Raw genomic sequence first — 22,215 nt, forward strand, 5'->3', positions numbered from 1 at the left:
ACGTGGCTGCATTGCCTGGAACAAGCCCAGCATCCCGCTCCTTCCCTTTCCCAGGCTAATTTTATCCTCCTCCCAGTGACAGATTGAGGGCTTCAAAACCCAGCCCCTGAACTCTCTCCGGCTTCCCCGCCATGGAAATTGCAGCGCGGTGGTTCAAAATGGGAGAGCAATTTGCAAAACAAATAAGTCTCGGATTAGCTAACGAGTGTCAGGCTGACCTTACAGGGACCCCTTCATTAGGAGACACTGAGCACCGATTAACTGCTCTGGGATGGAGGGAGCCACTTCAGACTGGTTTAATGAATTAAATATATGCTCCTATTTGGCTCTTAATGTAAAAAAAAAATGTTAAGTACAGTAATTGTCGCGTTCCCGAAGTCAGTCATCTCCCTACCTCGCAGTTCACCGAGACTTTCCCCTTCCCAGCCCCAAAGTTTAATTTGTTAATGTGCTTCTGGTGTCACGGTGTTTCCCTCCATTAACACCAGCCCGTCAGAGTGTTCTGCTCTGGGAGCTCGGGAGTGCTTTCCTCCAGGTCTCCTCCTGCTCTCCAGGAATATTCCAGCACTTGGATTGCTCTAGGCTCTGTCCTGGGGCTGCATCTTCTCCTCTCCTGCTCCTCCTTGTCACACAGGACAAGAGGGAATGGCCTCGAGCTGTGCCAGGGGGAGGTCAGGTTGGACACCAGGAGGAATTTCTGCATGGAAAGGGCTGCCAGGCATGGGAACTGCTCAGGGGGGTTTGGTGGCCACCCCTGGAGGTGTCCAAGGAAGGGCTGGATGTGGCACTCAGCTGAGGATTGACAGGAATGGTGGATTTGTCTTTCCAAACCAGCTGTGGGTCTGCTGGGAGATAAAACCAGCACTGGGAGAGAAAAGAAACAATGGGAAGGATTCCACTGATTGGTGAATGGTAAAGAGATTTGATTTTACAAATAAACTTTAGATTTGCTGAGAAATGAAATTAGACATTGAAAGGTGAAAGAAATAATGGGGAAGAAAAAACCCTAAATTCCATAAGAATTAGAAATGCAAAGGGAGGGTTGTACATTAGAGGGGAATCTTGGGGATCAGGTGTTCTGGGGAGTCTGAACCTCTCAGGTACCTCAGAAATGGGGAAAGAGAGAAGGGAAATGCAGCTGGGAAATTGGGATAAAAAGGAGGCTGTGTCCTCCAAAAATCTGAGAGACCCCAGGGGATGCCCCATGGCCTCTGCCTTGATTGGAATAAAGTTCCAGGGCTGCTCTGTCTCCTTTTTGGCCACAAACCTCTGGTGTCTGTGGATGAATTTTCCTAACAGGATCATGCACAGATTGGACACGATGCTTTTCCAACCAAAATGACTTGTGAAAAAGAGACAGAAAGGGGAAAACCAGTGACAAGGGAAGGAATGAAATGCCTGATTGTCCTGGCCATGGGCTGTCCTGCAGCCCTGCCCACGGGCCTGTAAACTCACACCTTTGGTGATGTGCCTCTGCCTGGTGGTAATTTAATTACAGCACGCTTAGAAGATTAAATCCACGATTAAAAGAATTTATATGGATTAGCCCAGGATGATTTTAAATCACTGCCAGCTCACAGCAAAGCAAAAGTGCAACCTGCAGCAAGAGCTGGAGGAGACTCTGTGTGCCAGGAGAGCTGGGGAAGGGCCAGCAGGGAGCCCCCAGCCCCTTCCCAGCAGAGCTGCTCCACCTGGGGCACTGCCATGGACAGGAGGGGTTCACCTGCCCAGCATTCTCCTCTCCTGATCCATCACTCCATCACACCCAGACCTGCTTAAAAACATTCAGCTCTTCCTCCCCAGATGTGGATTTTAGTCCCTTTTAAAGCCAATCTGTTACTTTTCTGAAGTCTTTTATTAGATGTGGCTTTATGGGGAAGGAAAGGAGCCGGATGGGAGGAAAAGTAAAGAATGCAAAATGGGGAAATTTACCAAATCAACTGGTTTAAATCTAATTCCCAGGCCTCCAGCTGAAGCTCTGCCCCAGAAAGCTTTATTGTTTCCCTCTCTGGGGTGAGAGGGAGAATGTGAAATTCATTTTTCTGTGCTGGGTGGGGAAGGGAGGATCACTGGCAGCTTTTTCATCAAATCTCTTCTTCCCAAACAGCCACTTGCAAATCTTCATCCCTTCATCCAAGCAGCCACCTCAGCCCAAACTGGACAGGGGTGGGGACTGAGTGGGTCCAGGGTTAAACCAGGGAAAATCCTGGAGCACTCCCAGCCTCTCTCTGCTCTGGGGAGTGCAGGCACAGGCTCAGCACGGCAGGGATGGGCTTGGGGATGCTGGCCAAGGATGCTCCTGCAGCCATCTGCTCCCAGCCAGGCAGGACACAGAGGAGCCCTTCCCAGGCTCCATCCTGCAGGGGATGGGGTGAATCCCTCCTTTTGGTGCCTTAGGATTTGGCTTCTATTTAGGCCTGAAACTCAAGGGCACCTTACAGTCTCAGGCCCCAAGAGATATAAACAAGAGTGAATTAGAAGGGGCAAACTTGGAGTAAATGACTTCATTACCTAAGACTAGAATTGGAGGATTAACTCCTATATAAAAATTCTATTATATTAATTATTAATTTTATTATAGAAAATGGTGATATCATTAATACTACATTAAATTTTATATATATTATGTAATGTTATGCATATAACACAATATAATATAACATAATATAATATAAATAATAAAATGTAACATAATATAATACAATTAATATAATCTCATAATATAATATAATCTAATAGTATTATTATATTATATTATATTATATTATATTATATTATATTATATTATATTATATTAATTATATTACATTACATTATATTATATTACGTTTTATTATTTATATTGTATCATATCATATCATATCATATCATATCATATAATGTATATTATATAATATAAATTATATTTATTATATTATATTTATTATATTATATTGTGACAATATTAACTCCTATATATAAATGACCAAACTTATAACTATATGAAAAACTCCTCACAGTTTTTCATCTTGGGAGCAGCCCCTTTGAGACTTCTGACTGCCCAAGTTGTATCTATTGAAGTCATTCAATAAATAAAATAAATACCCACTTTTATTCTCTTTTTGGTGGCCACTCCAAGCATCAGTTTCCCTGTGCAGGATGGCAGCGCCACCAGGCCCTGTGCAATCTGTTTGATTTGAAATATTAGTGAAGAGATTAGAAACAGTGCTCATGATTTCGTGATGCATATGGTAATTAAAGTGTTACATTGCAATTATGATGTAATTAAACTGTGGGATGCTCTTCAAGATGCAATTGCCACTCATTTGCATAACTGACGGATTTGCTTATTAGCACCCTTTTAATATATGTATTAAAAAGAGCATCAAGAGCGTTGGCTGCAGGAGCAGCATTTCATCATTTCATCTTCCTCCAGCAAGCTGCAGCGCCTGGGCTGCTGCTGCTTCCCAGCTCCCACTGCTGCTGCAGCATTCCCAGGATTTTGCATTTGGAATCCCCAAAATTCCAGCCCCAGCTGGAGCAGACACATCTTCCTGCACATCCAGCTTCTCACTGGGGTTCCCCCAAGCAGCTCCTGGTCACTCCCCTCCTCACAAACTCTGCCATGCTCCAAATCTGCTGAGCTCTTATTCCAGAGGAAGAGGTTTTCCCCTTTTCCAGCCTCCCTGAGCCAGTTCTCAGTTATTCACCCTGCCAAGGATGCTCTTTGGGGGTCCCTGCCTGGAAAGCCACCAAACCTGCAAAATTCCAAGCGATTCAGACAAATCCCTCCAGCTCTACACCCACCAGCTGTGGTCAGCCATGGAAAGGCTCCTGCTCTGTGCCACAGCTACCCCAACTCATAAAGAACATTTCTGGAGTTGTAGATTCTTGAAAAAAAACCCACTTGAAAAATCAGACAATTTTTTTCCTCTTTAAACTCATCAGAACTCCCTCTGAGGAGCTTAAATAAAATTACTCCCAGCTGGGCTGTCCCTAACCTGGTCCTGATCCCACATCAGGCAGCGAGCTGGGAACACAACTTGCAGAGAAAATCATCACTGAAAGCCAAGTCCTGTGTGTGGACCTTGCTTTTATATCGAGCAGGCCATGCCTTAAAACATCCCTGACTGCTGCTAATGCCTCAATCTGCAGCGTGCAAGGAAAGGGAAAAGATCTTTTCAAATGGTTCCTTTTAGCTGCTGCTTTTAACCCACGCTGGGGAACATGAGATTCCTGAAAAACATGATGGCTGGTGTTCTGCAGGAATGGATCCATGGGGAAAATAGTGCTGCTGCTGGGAGAGAATGATGGGTTGGGCTCTGGGGAGTGTTTTGTCCCCTGCCTGGAGAGATCCCAGAGAACATACCCAGGTTTAACGCTCCATGGGCAGGACATGGAGCAATCCCACCAGCTAGCCTGAGAGGTGTTGAGTGAAGAGGTGTTGTAGGCTGCTTCTTCTCCCCACAAACCACTCCAGGGTGGCTTTGGGAGGTGGCAGGTGATGGAGGTCTCCATCAGTGAGGTCAAACAGCAGCTCATAAATCGCCAGCCCCCTGTGAGCCGGCATCTCCGAGCCAAAAACATTTACAGTCATTTAGAGGAAAAGCTTTTTCCCTTCTCTCCGAGCTACAACAGATCTATGATAGGGCTTTTCAAACTTCAGCATCCCCCTGGCAGCCTGTGTTAGGCCTGGAGGTGGAAATGAATGATTCCTCAGCAGATTAAAAGATCTGTGTGACAGCAGAGCAGCGCTGCGCCCGCAGCCCGGGGAGCGCTGAGCACAAGCTGGGCTGGTGCCTGCAGGGCACCCTTGGGGCTCACTCCCCCTGGCAGAGCCACCTGGGACCCCAAAACCAGCCCTGAGCAGCCTCCAGTGCCCTCCCTTCACCACTTATTTTGGTTTGGTTGGGAAGTTGTAGATGGCTGCTAATTAAAATTGATGTCGTGTTCACCAGAGCCCGATTCCGCATCGAACTCCTGTTGCTTCCTTCTCTGCGAGAGCAGGGCTGCCATATTTAGCCAACTTTTAAACTCATTAGCAGAAGCAGATGCTTGGATCTGCAGTCCCTAATGACTGTAAATGAGAGTATTAGTTTATTGACTGATGCTCTAATTGTTGCCACCACGACCACAAGCGACAGCTCCAAGCCCCAGCGCTGGCTCCGTGCTGAAGGACACCCAGCCCGGGGGGGAAGGGGACAGAGGGACACTGCTGCCAGGGCTGGAGGCAGGACAGAAGGACCAGCAGCCCCCAGGGTGTGACCCACGTGCAGATGACTCCAGCAGGTGAAGAGCAAAGCAGGAGTAAATTAAATTACACTTGCCCCAGCAGAGGTCAGGGCCTCGGAGCGTGTTGATGCGTGACCTTTGCAGGGGACTTGACTTTCCCGTGCTCTCTGCCTGGTAATGAGGAGCCTGGTGGGGCCTGGAGCAGCAGCCTGTGCCATCCCTGCTCCCCTCCTCCTTCACTTGTCCGTGGAAGTGTAGCTGAGTGGGAGGAGGGCAAAGTCAGAGCAGCCCTGCGCTGCTGGGGGATGTGCCAGCCCTGCCCTGGCCCCTGATGGACACTCCAGGGTGATTAACTGTGGCTGTGCTTTAATTAAAGCACCTCCAACCTGCCCTGACCCAGATGGGCACAAACACCTCCAAAATGAAGAGGTTTTGAGCATGTGAATGACCCCCAGAGCAGGGATGGACCTCAGCCACGGGAACACATCCCTGCCTGGGGATGCCAGGCACTGCTCCACTTCACAGCAAGAACAGGAGGAGAAATGTGCTCCAGCAGCTGTGGGAGCCCCCAGAGCACAGAATGCCAGCCTGAGGCCAGGGGGAGGGGGCTCTGGTGTCCCCCCAACCAGGCAGGGCTGGCACTGCACCCCACAGCGGGCTGGGGTCACCTGCAGGCAGTGCCAGCCCCTGGGAGGGTCCTGCTCTGCCCTGGTACCCCCAAACTTGGTACCCCCTTCCAAGATGCATTGCAGCCTTTTTTTTTTGGCCACTATTTCATTGGAAATGAGACCAAAAATCTGCCCCACAGGGCCTGTGGGAGCTGCTGCATCATGGAGCTGAACTGAACCCCCCAAAATCTGGCAGGGCATTGTGCCTGCCCAGCTGACTCTGGGGAAGAGAAAGAGCCGTGGAGAAAGTTGTGTCTGCCTCGAGGGATTGGTGGATGTTTCCCCAACACCTAGAAATCAACAGAAAGAAACATATTTACCAGAGGATTTAAGAGGCATCAAGTTACCTGGATACCAGATCCTGTAACTACCCCCAAAAAAACAAAGTAATTATAAAAGCAAGAAATCTGTCTTGGCTAAGCAGGTGGATGGGAAATTGGAAATCCATTTGTGGGAGACTTTCTGCTTTCTAACAAGGCAGGTTAGAGCTCAGCCCTGTTCTCTGCTGCTCCTGAGGATGCAGTGCTGGCTCCTGGCCTTCCCAGCACTGTTCTGGTCACTGCTGGGCTCCAGATGGCTGCCACACGCCTGTCCCCAGGTCCTGTCACTTGCACAGGCTCTGCTCTCCCCTGGCAGCCACTCAGCTCCTGCTCTCAGTTCAGGGATGAGGTTTGAGCTTCCCAAAAACCTCCCCTGAGTGCTGCTGGGGGGATGGAGCCCTCAACCCCTCCTGGCAATGCTGATGGGCTCTGACTGCACTAAAACAGCCCCCTGAAAAAGAGAAATCCACTTCAGAACCACCTCTGGGGTTTTTTTTCCTCTTGGAAAAAGGCTGAAAAAATAAATAAAACCAAAAAACTCCTCTCTGTAATCCCCAAATCCAAATTTCTTTGCACAGACTCTGTCTCATCCCACTGGTGCATCACAAGGACTTGTAATTATGACTTTTGCTGCTGTAACTGTTTTTCTGTGGCCTGGGAGGAGATGGGTTGTGTTGGAAGCGAGAGAGATTTTGCTGGAGCATGAAAAGCAAAGCTATTTAGTTTAGGTAACATCTCTGGAGCTCCAGGGGTCAAGAATGAGAACTCCAGGAAAATAGTTTTCAGGGCAGGATGGTCTGGAGAAGGGAGAGGAAAAAAGAAGTGAGAAAATGCATTTATTTGATGTCCAATTTAGCCTCTCCCAGGCTGTCTGCTCCTTTTCAGCCACAAAAGAGGGAAGGAAAAAGGAGCAGTGGCAGTGCTGGAGCCACTGAGCAGGCAGGGAGCAGGGACACAGGGAAAACAGGGCTGGGGGAAGGGGATGGGAACAGTGGGTTTGAACTGCAAGGGGCTGCAAGAGGAAGGGGAGAGAGCTGAAATCTGCAGGAGAATCCTGGTGGCAGCAAAGCCACCAAATTTATCCCAGCAGGGTGGTGACAGCCCTGAGGCTGCCAGAGCTCCAGGAGTGCTTGGACAAGGCCTGTGAGCTCAGGGTGGGATTGTTGGGGGGTCTGTGCAGGGCCAGGAGCTGCATTGGCTGAAGGAGGAATTGAGAATCTGAGTCCATGTTCTTACAAGGCTAATTTATCATTTTATGATCTATTCTATTCTATTCTATTCTATTCTATTCTATATTTCAATATATTACATTACATTATATTACAATATATATTATATTATATTATATTATATTATATTATATTATATTATATTATATTATATTATATTATATTATATTATATTATATTATATTATATTATATTATATTATATTATATTATATTATATTATATTATATTATATTATATTATATTATATTATATTATATTATATTATATTATATTATATTTTTCTATATTTTTCTATATTTTTCTATATTTTTCTATATATTGCATTACATTGCATTACATTACATTACAATATATTCCAATACATTGCATTACATTACATTACAATATATTACAATATATTACATTACATTACATTACATTATATTACAATATATTATATTATATGACATAATACCATATAATATCATATTACATTATATTACATGACATTATGTTATGTTATATAATGCTGTACTAAAACTATACTAAAGAACAGAGAAAGGATACAGACAGAGACAAGATAATTACAAGATGATTATGAAAAAGGTAATTAACAAGATAATGATGAAAATTTCGTGACTGACTCCTCAGAGTCTGACACAGCTGACTGTAATTGAACAAGTCAAAGCAATTCACATGAAACCAACCAAGCAATGACCAGCTGGATAAACAATCTCCAAAGCAGCAAGACACAGGAGAAGCAAATCAGATCATTATTGTTTTCATTTTCCTCTGAGGCTTCTCAGCTTCCCAAGAGAAGAAATCCTGGCCAAGGGATTTTTCAGAAAATGTGACAGTGATGGGATAGTCCATAATTCTCTGGGCTCTTCTGCTCCAGCCACACACAGACCCACGGGCTCCCTCTCCTTCAGCCACTCAAGCACCTTCCTTCTCCCTTGCAGGCAACATTTCTCCCTCCAAGAAGCCTCATAACTCTGCATTTCTGTGCTTTTGACGAGAAAAAGGGGTGGCTTGGTGCCCTCCCTGTGTAGATCAGCTCATTAATGCTGTGTATGGAGGGCTTTGGTGCTGTGCATCAGAGAGGGAACAAAGAGGGATGGAGCTGGAATATCCCTCCCTGCGGCATCCTGAGAGCTGGGGCTGGCTGGGGTATCCAGGAGGATGGCAGGGATGTGGGTGGTAGGGGTAGGAGTCATCCTACAGCAAGAGGTGACCTTGACCCTGAAGATTTCTTCTTCTTCTTGGTTGTTTTTTCGTTGCACCTCTCGGCAGCGTTGTGTTTTCACAAAGGCAAGTTCCGGGCTCCAGAGCGAGGAATTGTTCAGCGTTTATCACAACTTGCCCGGGGGGATGTGGAATACAAGAGGAAATCTCCCCCCCTCTGCCTCCCACCGCACCCTGCCCTGAATCGGGCAGGAAAAGTCTTTTGAGTGATCTCAGTGGGATCAGAACAAGCATTTACAGCTCTTTAAGGAGCCATAAACCACTCCAGCGCTTTGCTGCTTTATATCTGACTATCTTCCACATTAGCCATTTAAATTAAAACATTTATAATTAATTGAACAAATCATTTCCTCTTCTTCCCCCCCCCCTCCCTGCCCCTTTGGGGACTGGAGCATGTCAGATTTCAGTGAATTTTGGTCTCCTAAGCCATTTCCTTGAGAGGGCTGATTCTCCTCTGGGGTGGGAAGCAAGGGCAGGCACAGAGTGGTTTTAACTGGAAAATCAATTGATAGGAAAGACAAATTAGCACATTTTTTTTTTTTCAAAAAGGGAAATGAAAAGGGCACTGTGAGCCTGCCTGACAGCTGCCCAGGATGGAGAGGAGCAGGAGCAGGGCTCTGGCAGGGTGGGTCAGTGCCCTTGTGCTGGCTGGGAGTGGAGAGCAGCATCCAGGCAGAGCTGAGCAGAGGGAGCAGAACCCAGGAAGGACATCACTGACCCAGGACACACCATGCAAGGGCTTCTCTGAGTGGGTGACACGTGAAGTGACTGTGATGGGGCTCAGGAGCCAGCCCTGAGCATCCCAGGAATGCCACTCTCAGCTGGGCAGCTGCAGAGGCGAGGGAGCTCTGGGGGATCTGTGGTCTTCACAGAAAATACAGTTTATTTTGATGCCCTGGAAATGCCTTTGTCAGCAGATCTATTCTTTCATTGTGAAAAAGCCTATTAGCTTCTGCTTTCTACTTCTGTGGGAATTTATTCCTCCATCAGATCTGCAATATAAAAGTGCTTTCCTCCCAGAGATTGATACTGTGTGTGTGAAAAGCTGCGGGCCAGGCAGTCCCTTCCCTCAGGAGGGATGAAGGATGGCTTTGAGAGCAAAGCACTGAGCAGCTCCACAAGATAAAATCTCAATTCCAAGGGCTGCTATGACATCCTGGTGACCTTGGGCTGTCCCCCAGGCGCCTGTGCAGGGCAGGATGAGCTGGGGTTTCAGCAGGGGAGCAGAGCCCTGGCCTGTCCTGGGGTGCAGCAGTGACCCCTCAAAAGAGCCCTGATCTCCCCAAAGGGACAGGGAATGGGTGTGGGTATAAATAGATGTATTTGCTACAGAGAAAGACTAAATACCATGAGATAACAAATCTAAATTTCAGCAGGAGTGTGGCTATAAATATATGTATTTGCTATATATATTTGCTATATATAAGGACTACATACTATGAGATAAATCTGAATTTCAGCAGGAGAGCAGGGGGTGGACGGTGCTGGAACCTCACCCCACCCTTGCCCCACCCAGACCCCCCACCCTGGTGCTGGGGAAGATTTGGAGCCCCATCCATGGCCTCTCAGGAGAAAATTAGGGACAAATCTGGGTGTCACACTCTCAGCTACCCGGGGCTGGAGGGGAGGGGACAGAGGACAGGGGCTGTGCCCAGCTGAGCCCCCAGCAGGGTTGCACAGGGCTGGGGTGGTGCTGTGAGTTCAGCCCCAGCCACGTGAAATCAGCCCTGCTCTGAGCTCCCCAGCTGAGCAGGGGGTGACATCCCTCTGTGGGACAGGCTCAGTCCCTTTGTCTGCAGCCCAGGGGGCTCCAACACCCCCTGGAGCACCCCCAGACCCCCCTGGGCACGCTGGGTGCTGGGACAGCTCCTGGTCACGGCAAGAACAGGAGGAGAAACTGCCCAGCTTGGTGAGAAATGTGCTCCAGCAGCTGTGGGAGCCCCCAGGGCACAGAATGCCAGCCTGGGGCCGGGGGGAGGGGGCTCTGGTGTCCCCCCAACCAGGCAGGGCTGGCACTGCACCCCACAGCGGGCTGGGGTCACCTGCAGGCAGGGACAGCCCCCGGGAGGGCCCTGCTGAGAGAGAGGTGCCACCACCCAGAGAGGTTTGTTAAACCTTGTCAAAAACACAACAGGAGATGAATAAAAGGAGATATTACAGCACAGAGGGCTGTCCCACCATGGGCTCACCCACACCGTGGAGGCTTCACCTTTTAACCCTTCAACCCCCCCGAAGTTCTTCCCATCCACTCCTCCTTCCCTGCCCATTGGTCACTTTGTAAAATCATCACTTTTTAAAATCCTGATTGGAGGTCAGCTGTTGCCATGGTAACAATGCCACCCTCCCAAATGTCCCAAACCCAGGGCACCCCTGATAACAACACAAGGGGGGTAAAACACAACAATAAATCTATAAAACCTCTCCTGACACGTATCCATGATCTTTGCCTTTTAATTGTGGGAGCATTGCTCATCTGTCACACTGCTCTGCCTGTGGCACCCCAGACTTGTTGGCCCTGTTCCTTCCAGCCCTTTCCAACCAGGAGATGCTGCTGCTGTGGACACCAACACCTTCCTTCCACTCCTCCCACACTCTGCAGCAGAGGCTTTGCACAGCACTGGCTCCCACAGAAGAAACCAGGCCCAGATTAAAATAATTAATAAAAATAATAATAATAATAATAATTGTCTGCCAGGGCCACTCCAGCCCCTCATTGCCATGGCAACTGCCTGCTGGCAGGGATGCTGCCTCGCTGGTGGGAAGGGTTTTCTTGGGGTGGGTGTGAACTCCTCCAACCCCAGGGTGGGGTCACTGCTCAGGGAGGGACAGGGGGACAAGATCCAGCCCTGGAGGGCCACAAGCAGCAGCAGCCACAGCAGAGCACTCAGTGACAGCCCTGACACCCACGAGTGACACTGCCTGGCATGGAGGCCAAGTGACAGAATAAATTCTCACCAGCACAGAGCCATCATGTTGCTTTTAATTATCAGGAAAGGTCCCAAAGCGTTGCAGGCTGTTGATGGATCTTGTTTGTCAGAACTCCTTGGGTTGTTTTTTCTGTCCTGGATGGTTTTTTTTTCCTCCAAGTAACCCTGCTGGAGATCCAAGCCCTGCAGGGATGGAGGAGTGGGCAGGGAGAGTCAATCCTGCACATCCCACCTGTGCTGCTGAGCCAGGGCTTGGGATGGCTCTGGGGTGGGAAACGTGACAAAAATATGAAGTGGGAACTTCTCCTGGCTCTGCTTGTGTGAAACACAGGGTTCACAGCAAACAAAAATAATAATTATTTAAAATCAAAGTTGCCTGGGCTGAGTGTGTTCCTCTGAACTGTGGTGCCCTGGAGAAAAGGGTCAGGTCACTGCTGCTTGCTGCTTTATCCACCCACAATCACGTTTCATATGCTACAGCTTTACACCAGGCACCCTCCATTTATCAGCCAAACACCTTGCAGAGGGTTACCTGCCACTTCCCTCCCTTAATCACTGCTGATGTAGTGAGGGGACAGCCAGCCTCCCAAATGTCCCCAAGGAGGGGGACATTTTTGTCAGGAGGGCTTTTGCTGCTGCTTGCTCTCCCTTTGGCAGAGGTTTGGAGCTCGACTGAGACAAAGGAGATTTGGATGTGGAGGGGACAGGGGCAGGTTTCCAGCCCTCCTCCTGCCCACAGCTCTGCAAGCCAGGACAGCTCCAGCCTCAGTCCCTGGAGCTGGAGTTGCTCCAAAACCAGAGCCATCCTCTGGGCCAGTAACACAGCCAGGCACATCTGCTCAGAGCTGAGGCAAAAAAGGTGATGTAGAGAGGCAAAGAGATCCCAAAAACCCATCTGTCCTGGGAAAATGTCCTGGAACATCTGCTGCTGCTGGGATGGAGCTCCTCCAAGGAGACCTGGCCACATCCATGGCAGGTGGGTCCTTGCCAGGGGGTTTGGGGCTCAATCTATTGGAATAATTACCAATATAGCCAGACAGTGCCTTAGCTTGTGTGGCCTTGGTGCTGAACCAAACAGCAGCACTGTGGTGTTTCACCCCACAGACACTTTTGGCCATGGCTGTGTGGTGTTTCACCCCAGGGACACTTTTGGCCATGGCTGTGTGGTGTTTCACCCCACAGACACTTTTGGCCATGGCTGGGTGGTGTTTCACCCCACAGACACTTTTGGCCATGGCTGGGTGGTGTTTCACCCCAGGGACACTTTTGGCCATGGCTGGGTGGTGTTTCACCCCACAGACACTTTGGGCTGGCTGGGTGCTGCCCTGGGCACGTGGGGACAAGTCCAGGCGTGCAGGAGCTCTGGTGGTGCTGGGATGGAGCCTCCCCCCATAGCAGGGGCTGCTCCTCAGGGTTCCCTCTGGCAGAGCAGCTTTGGGGCCATGGGGAAGGAAAGGAGTGGGTTCTGCTGGAGGGTTTGGATCCAGAGCTTTATTCTGGCCCACAGCCTCTGAACCCACAGCAGCTCCAGCAGAACTCCTGAGCCCGTGGGTGCTGCTCCTTTAACCCCGGGAGAGGGGCAGGGAAGGGGCAGGAGCCACCGGGCAGGCACAGGAGGGGAGGGACAAAGGGACAAAGGACACCTGGATGGCCCAGTGCCCCCGGGGGTAGAGGGCATCCTTTGAACCTGCCAATCACTCTGTACCCTTCTGGAATGCCAGGACTGACAGACAGTGCTGGGAGGGGAAAGGAGAGGGGACTGACACACCTGGCAGGGAATCTCCAGGGGAGGGACCCGGGGTATCTGAAGCAAACCCTGACATCACCCTGCAACATCAATCCTCAGCTAGTGCCACTCCTTTTGTTCCAGCAGCGTGAGGAAAGCTCCTGCCCCAGCTCCCCTCTGTCCTGCTGACCCCTGGGCCATGGACATCACCCCAAATCCCAGCCCCAGGAGGGTTTTGCTCCCCACTGAGCCAGCTGTGAGCTCCAGCCCACATTTACCCCTTCCCATGGCAGAAGGTGGTGCCTGACACCCACATCACAGCCCTGCCCATAAATCATATTTTGCCCAGATTTAGAGGAGAAAGGAGCTATTATGAGAAATAGATCAGAAGTGACACAGCTCATTATTGCGAGGTGAGTCCGAGCTGCAGACAAGGGCAAAGTTAATAGAAAACGTATCCAATCCACAATGGTAACTTTAATTGTTAGCACTAATGAAGCCTATTTAGGATGGATTATGTATCTGGCACTTCAGATGCAGCCCTCAATTCATCTTCCCCGGCACATGTCTCATCACATCAGATCCAGAGGCAGAAGGAGAGCTTTTCCCTTTCCACTCAACAACTGGGGCTGAAAAACAAATTCTGTGCCATCCATCAGCCCCGAGGCCCAGCTGGCCAGGGCAGGAGCTCGTGGGGGCACTCACAGGGTGCCTCCCCTCCTCAGCATGGCCAGGAGCTGCAGCATCGATGTCATAGGAGGTGCCCAGCTGGAGATGTCACCTCCCCTGCTCAATTTCCAGCTGCAGCTGGCCCCAGGGTGGCTGCAGAGGGTCCTGGAGGTGGCAGGAGGCTGGGAGTGCCCTGGAGCAGCCCCCTCCTCCCCAGCCTCCTCCCAGCCACTTTCCCAGGCACACTTGTGGAATTAAGGGACAAATTGTAATTACTTTTCTCGGTAACCAAACCTTTGGAGGAAAGGGCTGGTGATAGATTTCAGGCTTTATGGGAGCTGACAAAGAGCATTACTCACACTGCACCAGAGCTGGCACCTCGTCAGACAGGGAGGTCTGTGGTGACCATCCCCAGGGCACCAACAGACACCAGGAGTTTTATTGTTCCCTTAATATGGGAATGAAGCACGTTGTCCTGTCGAGTTCCCTGGGCTGTGCTGAGTGCTGAGTGCTCCCCTCTTTGCCAAACTCTTGTTTGAAAGGTCACTGCAGCTCAAACTTGGCAGGGAGGGGAAGTGCAGAGCAGGAATTTGGTGTTGAGGTTCTTGTGGGCACAGGGCTCTGCTGGGTGCTGCCAATCCTGTGATGGTGATCACAGGGGTCTCAGGATGGGGGAAGAGATGAGAGTGTTGACTCCATGTTCAGAAGGCTTGATTAATTATTTTATGATCTATATTATGCTAAAAACCATACTGAAAGAATAGAAGGAAGGATTTCATCAGAAGGCTGGCTGAGAATAGAAAAGGAATGAAGAACAAAGGTTCAGACTGACCAAAACAGTCTGGACAGCTGGACTGGGATTGGCCATGAATTAGAAACAACCACATGAGCCCAATCCCAGCTCCACCTGCTGCATCCCACAATCATTGTTCACATTTTGTTCCTGAGGCCTCTCAGCTTCTCAGGAGGAAAAATCCTAAGGAAAGGATTGTTCATCAAACGTCTCAGTGACACCAATCCCACCCAGCCACGGGAGCTGCTCCTGGCTCAGGCATTCCCCAGGGAGTCCCAGGAAGATTCTCCAGGGTGTGGACAAAATAAAAATTGTTCCAAAGGGTGAGAGCAGCCCCTCCAGCTCCTGTTTCCTCCCTCCTGTGTCTGCACCAGCCCACTGAGCCAGCAGCTCCTGTTCAGTGTGGGTTTAGCTTGATGATCACCAGTGTGTCAGGGGTTAATGCCTGGGGAGGCTCCCAGCCCTCAAATGGGATCATTCTCCCTTTTGTCCCCATTTTCCCTCCTCAGCAGTGCTGCACAAATGGGCAGCAAGCACCTTCTCAGTGCAGTGGGGATTTCCTAAAACTATACTAAAGAAAGAGAAAGGAGACATCAGAGACAAGAATGAATAATAAAAACCCATGGCAGACTCAGAGAGTCCAACACAGCTGGCTGGGATTGGCCATTAATAAAAACAATTCACATCCTGGGTAAACAATTCCCGAAATCCCATTTCCTGCACAAATGGGCAGCAAGCACCTTCTCAGTGCGCTGGGGATCTTCTGCAGGGCAAACCTGGGGAATGAACAGTGGTGATGATGACTCCAGTGCTCAGGGGGGTTCCAGGGGGCAGCTGGCACCAGGAAACGGGGGCTGGGACCCCCACACCACCCCCATTCCAGGATGAGCGTGGAGAAGGTGCACTGAACCTCCCAGGATGTGTCCTCCAGCTTCCCTCACCCTGAAAACTTAAATGAAGTGACTGATGGGAGCCACAGGAAGTCTGAGATGGATGGAGCCATCTCATCTTCCACCCCTGGTATCCATCACACCACTGGATTTTGTGTCTGTGCCCCTTTAAATAAGGCACTTGCTTTGCACTGGGGAGGGAAAAGAAGAAGAAAAAAATCGATTAAAAAGAAAAGGAGGTGAGGGGGGGAAAAGGATAATTATGTCCCACAGAAATTAAGGGAAAGAAAAATGATGTAAAAAAATTTCTTCTTGTATAAAAAGGTATTTTATAATAGACCTTTAAAGCTTTCCATCAAGTGAAACCAACACATTTACTCCAAGTGTTAAAGAGGAGCCTTCAATCAATCAGAGAACTTCATTTTTACTCTGTAATGAATTCAGTTGACCTTGGTGTTGCAAAGATTCAGCAGCTGAGGCAGGGGGGAGGCTCTGAGACACCCCCTTGTCCCAGGAGCTGTGGGGCTGCCAGGGCCAGCCTGGCCCCCTCAGGAGAAGCCCTGGGAGCTGCAGCCCTGATCTGGGGCTCTGGAATTTGGGGATGCTGTGGATGTGGCACTTGGGGAAGGGGACATCACTGGGAGGGGTGAAATCCTGAGCTGAAACCTCTGCTCTCAAAGCAATTATCAGCAGCTAATGGGAGCTGGGAAATCTCCTCTCCCTTCCCACGGATGGAAATCCCAGCTTGTCCCTACAAATTGCACATGGAAGGGCAGGCACTGGCTAACCCATGGAAATCAGAGTTTGTGGCACTTGCTAACCCATGGAAATCAGGGTTTGTGTCTCTTTCTGACCCATGGAAATCAGGGTTTGTGTCTCTTTCTGACCCATGGAAATCAGGGTTTGTGTCTCTTGCTAACCCATGGAAATCTGGGTTTGTGGCACTTGCTAACCCATGGAAATCAGAGTTTGTGGCACTTGCTAACCCATGGAAATCTGGGTTTGTGGCACAGGGAAGGGCAGACACTGGCTAACCTGTGGTGCTGTGAGGTCCCCAGGACGAGGTGAGGGATGAGAATTTGACTCCATGTTTTTAGAAGGCTGATTTATTATTTTATGATACTATATTAAAAGAAATGTTATACTAAAACTAAACTAAAGAAAGAGAAAGGAGACATCAGAGGGCCAGACAAGAATGAATAATAAAAACCCAGGGAGTCTGACACATCTGGACTGGGATTGGCCATTAATTAAAAACGATTCACATGCTGGGTAAACAATTCTCCAAATCCCATTCCAAAGCAGAAAAATATGGAGAAGCTGAAGCTACCCAGGAGAAGAAATCCTGGTGAAGGGATTTTTTTTTTAGCTTGTGGCACATGGAAGGGCCCTTCCATGTGCCCCAAGCTCTGATTTCCATGGGTTAGCGTCACCATGATATTTTCTGAAAAATCCCTTCACCAGGATTTCTTCTCCTGGGAAACTTCAGCTTCTCCCTGTTTTTCTGCTTTGGAATGGGATTTGGAGAATTGTTTACCCAGGATTGTTTTTAATTAATGGCCAATCCCAGCCAGCTGTGTCGGACTCTCTGAGTCTGTCACGGGTTTTTATTATTCATTCTTGTCTAGTCCTCTGATGTCTCCTTTCTCTTTCTTTATATAGTTTTAGTATAGCATTTCTTTTAATGCTAACCCAAGGAAAGCAGAGTTTGTGTCACTTGCTAACCCATTTAAATCAGAGTTTGTGTCTCTTTCTGACCCATGGAAATCAGAGCTTGTGGCTGGAGATTCCCACCCATGGATATTTTGGAAGGTCACACGGATGTGGAGCCACAGGGATTTTGGGATGTGGCTTAGGGGGGGAAGGACCCCAGGCCTGTGAGGTTTTTGGGGACACAAAAACCTCTGTCCTGCAGCACCAGAGTGTGAGAACAGCCCCTGCCCCAGCCCCTGTTTGCCACCCCAGGTCCCTGAATCCCCCTGAAGGGTCCCAACCCCACTCCAGCCACTGCTCCCAGTCCCAGGGTGGCTCTGGGAGGTGCAGCACAGCCCCAAGCACCCAAATTCTGCTGCCCCAGGGGTGAGCCGCAGCCCCCAGCCTTCCCTCTCATCTCCTGCATAAGTACTGATAAAAGAGTGGCTAAAAATACAGAAAAAGCATTTATTTCTGTGGGAAGAATCCCTTGAATTGCACCCCGGCTAATTAACATTTATCCAAAGTGCACTCATCACAAACATACATTAACCTTTGAGGCATCTATGAGAGCAATTGGAAAATATATAATGAGAGTGGAGAGGACCCAGAGCACGAGACCTCCCCTCTGGAAATGCCACCCTGGCCTCCTCCTGGATGCATTTCCAAGCAGTTTCCCCTCAATTCCTGGTTTTTCAGCGCTCCCCAAGTAGGTCCTTGACCCCCCTGGGCTGCCCCCTCCCTGCTCAGAGCTGGGGCAGTCGCCCACCCCCCGTTCCCCCCTGTCCTGCTCCTCCTCTGGGGACCAGGGATCAGTTCCTGTGGTAAGCCCAGAGAAAAATGAAGGATTTTTGTCCAAGATTTAAATTAAACCAGCAATCAATATTGCTGCTGAAAGCAGAGAAGAGCAGCCATGGTGCTGAGATGTCCTTAATGATTCCAGTCAAAGTCATTAGTAAAGTTACTTCCCCGGCTTTTATTTTATTTATTTATTTTTTTAAATTGGGAATGGTGAGAGAGCCCCTCATCCTCAAGGAATGACAGAGAAACATTAAAGGGATAAGGGAAGGAGTGGAGATAAGAGGTGGAGTTAAGAGGTGGAGTTGGTCTCCATGTGCCAACTGGGCTGGAAGGGGGAAAATCTTCTGAAAAAAAATCTGCATTTCTTGACCCCACTTTTTACCCCATGTGGGGAGGAAATGGGTGAGTGGCCACTGCCTTCCCTCCTTGAACATGAAATTAATGAGGATCAACCCTCAGCCTCCTTCTGAGGTTTATTTTATCTATTTTATAGATGTTTTTGCATGTAAGTGTATGTAAATAACATATTAAACAAAGTATCTTTATATATTACATATTTGTAAATCATACAAAATAACAGGTAAAATAGAAGTGTAAAAATATAGATAGAGATTAAATATATGTAGATCTGCTGGGATCTGGGTCGGGATCTGGGCCAGGATCTAGGCTGGGATGTGGGCTGGAATGTGGGCTGGGATGTGGACTGGGATCTGAGCTGGGATCCGGGCTGGGATCTGGGCTGGGATCTGGGCTGGGATCAGGCTGGGATCTGGAATGGGATGTGGGATGGGATCTGGGCTGGGATCTGAGCTGGGATCTGGGCTGGGATCTGGGCTGGGATCTGGGCTGGGATCTGGAATGGGATGTGGGATGGGATCTGGGCTGGGATCTGAGCTGGGATCTGGGCTGGGATCTGGGCTGGAATGTGTGCTGGGATCCAGGCTGGGATGTGGGATGGGATCTGGGCTGGGATCTGAGCTGGGATCTGGGCTGGGATTTGGGCTGGGATCTGGGATGGGATCTGGGCTGGGATGTGTGCTGGGATCTGGGCTGGGATCTGGGCTGGGATCTGGGCTGGGATCCAGGATGGGATTTGGGCTGGGATCTGCACTCTCAGCAATCAGCGACAATTCCAGCGGGGCTGGGTGGCACCGAGGGAAGATTGAGATGTTCTAATTGCTCCTGTGAATACCAGGGGTGCTGCTGATGAGGGAGGCAGGCACATGCACATCCACACACACACACACACACAGAGCCAATTAGGGAGCAAAAACAGCAGCAAGGAGCCTGCAGGCTCACAGGGATTCATCATCAAGAAAAAAGAGGGCTGAGCTGTAGGTCTGGCTGTAAACAGTGACCATGGACGGGCTGGGAGGGTTCTGAGGGTCAGGGGCCAGAGTTCTGATGGTCAGTGCCCCAAAATTGTGATGATCAGTGCCCAGAGTTCTGAGGGTCAGTGGCCAGAGTTCTGATGGTCAGTGCCCCAAAATTCTGATGGGCAGTGGCCAGAGTTCTCATGGTCAGTGCCCAAAGTTTTGGTGGTCACTGCCCCAGAGTTCTGATGGTCAGTGCCCCAGAGTTCTGATGGTCAGTGCCCCAAAATTCTGATGGTCAGTGCCCAAAGGTCTGATGGTCAGTAGCCCAAAATTCTGATGGTCAGTACCCCAGAATTCTGATGGTCCCTGCCCAAAGTTCTGATGGTCAGTGCCCTGAGTTCTGATGGTCAGTGCCCAGCAGCAAAGCCCAGCTCAGGCCAGGGGAGGATGCAGCCACCCCAGCCCGTTGTCACCAGCCTGTGCCCCAGGGCCTGGCATGGCACCATTTCCAGAATGGGATCCCTGTGGCAAATCCAAGGATTCAGCCCCTCTCACTTGCTCCTTTGAGCCTGAAACTCACAGATGGGCTCAGCAGGATACAGATGCCTCTTTCTGAAGAAAGAATCCTGAATTCTGGGGATTTTGGAAGGAATTTTGAATGAGGAAACACACACTGGATTCTCCAGCCCTGTCAGCTCAGCTCCTCCTCTGCACAGCCCGAGAGCTCAGCAGCAGCACTGGGAGGGGGCTGAACCACCCCAAAATGTATCCTGGGACCTTGACAGCTCCATTCCAAACCCTTTTGGTGGGATTTTATGTGGTTCTTCTTCCCTCTTTTCCCAAGAGCTTTCCCCACACTTTCCCTGGATATTCCACAGCCGAGGCGCTCCTGCCCACAAAATCTGTGAGCGCAGCAGAGGAAGATCTCCTCATTTCATACCCCTGCTTAGAGCTCTGAGCTGGAAATCAGCTGGAAATCTGCTGGGGAGGCTGATTCCATCACACCCTTCTGTCCTGACCTGTCTGAATCTCACAGGTGGGCTCAACAGGATAAAGGTGTCTCTTTCTGTCCTCTCCTTCAGCCTCTGTGGGCAGCCATCCCTTGCAGGGAGGTGGAATAAGGAATTTAAGGCTGCAGAACAAAAGAGGGCTTCAATCCTGGCTGGAAGTGTGGGAATTCCCCAGGAAATCCAGCAGCAGAGATGCTGTGAGCAGGGAGGGGCTGCATGGAGTGAACTCTGCAAGGGGAGACCCAGCAGTGATGGGAAGGGAGTTCTGGCTGGCCAAAAAGTGCAGGCAGCAGCATTTTAAATTTTTAATAATTATTTTTTTTTTAGCCTGGAGATGCAATGCTATTATCAATGTTATCACCAATGTTATTTATCACAGCAAGTGGCATTAATATTACCACACTTATTAATACATAAAGCTGTAGCATTTTTACTAAACCAGCTACAAAACTCTGAGTTTCAATTAATGCTGACATGAATATATTAATAATACATTAGCACTGGTTTGTTTTGTGGCTTCCACTTCCCTGAAATAATTTTTTTGCTTTAACTCTTCATCCTGCTTGTTCAATATTTTGGCAAGGAATGGGTCTGATCAGTAATCACAGAATCATAAAATCATTGAAGTTGGAAAGACCTCCAAGAGCATCCAGTCCAAGCTGTGCCCGATCCCCAGCTTGTCACTGAGTGCCACCTCCAGGAATTCCTTGGACACCTCCAGGGATGGGCACTCCAAACCTCCCTGGGCAGTTCCAAGGATGGATGGATGGATGGATGGATGGATGGATGGATGGATGATGGATGGATGGATGGATGGATGGATGGATGGATGGATGGATGATGGATGGATGGATGGATGGATGGGGCATGGATGATGGATGGATGGATGGATGGATGGATGGATGGATGGATGGATGGATGGATGGATGGATGGATGATGGATGGATGGATGGATGGATGGATGGATGGATGGATGGATGGATGGATGGGGGATGGATGGGACTGGGGGTAGCAGCACCACCCTTCCCACCCCAGCCCTCAGCCCTGCAGCCTTGTGCTGCAGGGGTCCCAAACCCAGGCTGGGCTAATCCCAACCCCAATTCTGACATTGCTCTGGGTGCTTTACGAGGTGAAATTCACAATTTAACCTCTGCAGAACGCAGGAGTTGGACCTTGATGATCCTTGTGGGTCTCATGTGCAGATGTTACATCTTGAAATATTGGGTGGGGCTGGAAAACCCAGGGTTGGATCTGCTGAGAGGGACAGACAGACTCCACTGCCCAGGGCAGGGCAGACACGGGGCTGCCCCTCCACCTCCAGCATCAGCTCCAATGTGCTGCTCCCTTTTCCTCTGCCAAGAAAATAGCACCTGTTTAGGAAGGCCTTTAAAGTTACCTGGCAGCAAACTCAAACCAAGAAGAAAGCAAAATCCTCAGATCTTAAATATAAATGATCAAAAACCCTCCTGAAAAAAAAAATAAAAAAAACCTGAAAAATTAAAGAAAAAAATCGAAAACTACACAGCTGACTTTTAACCTTGATGCTCTAAAGCCCACGAAGAAACCTCTGTTGCTATTGATTTCCATGGAAAACTCTCTGATATGCCCCGGATGGGTGGCAGGATGAAACATGAGGATGCAGGCGGGGATCGCGACCCCGCGGCCTCCCACGTTCCACCCACGCCCCGCCAACGCCAGCAGAGTGGGAGCTGCTTTGAAATTCATTTTGGTCTCAAA

This window comes from Fringilla coelebs (genome assembly GCF_963513975.1).
Source record: "Fringilla coelebs genome assembly, chromosome: 28".
NCBI classification, from domain to species: Eukaryota; Metazoa; Chordata; class Aves; order Passeriformes; family Fringillidae; genus Fringilla; species Fringilla coelebs.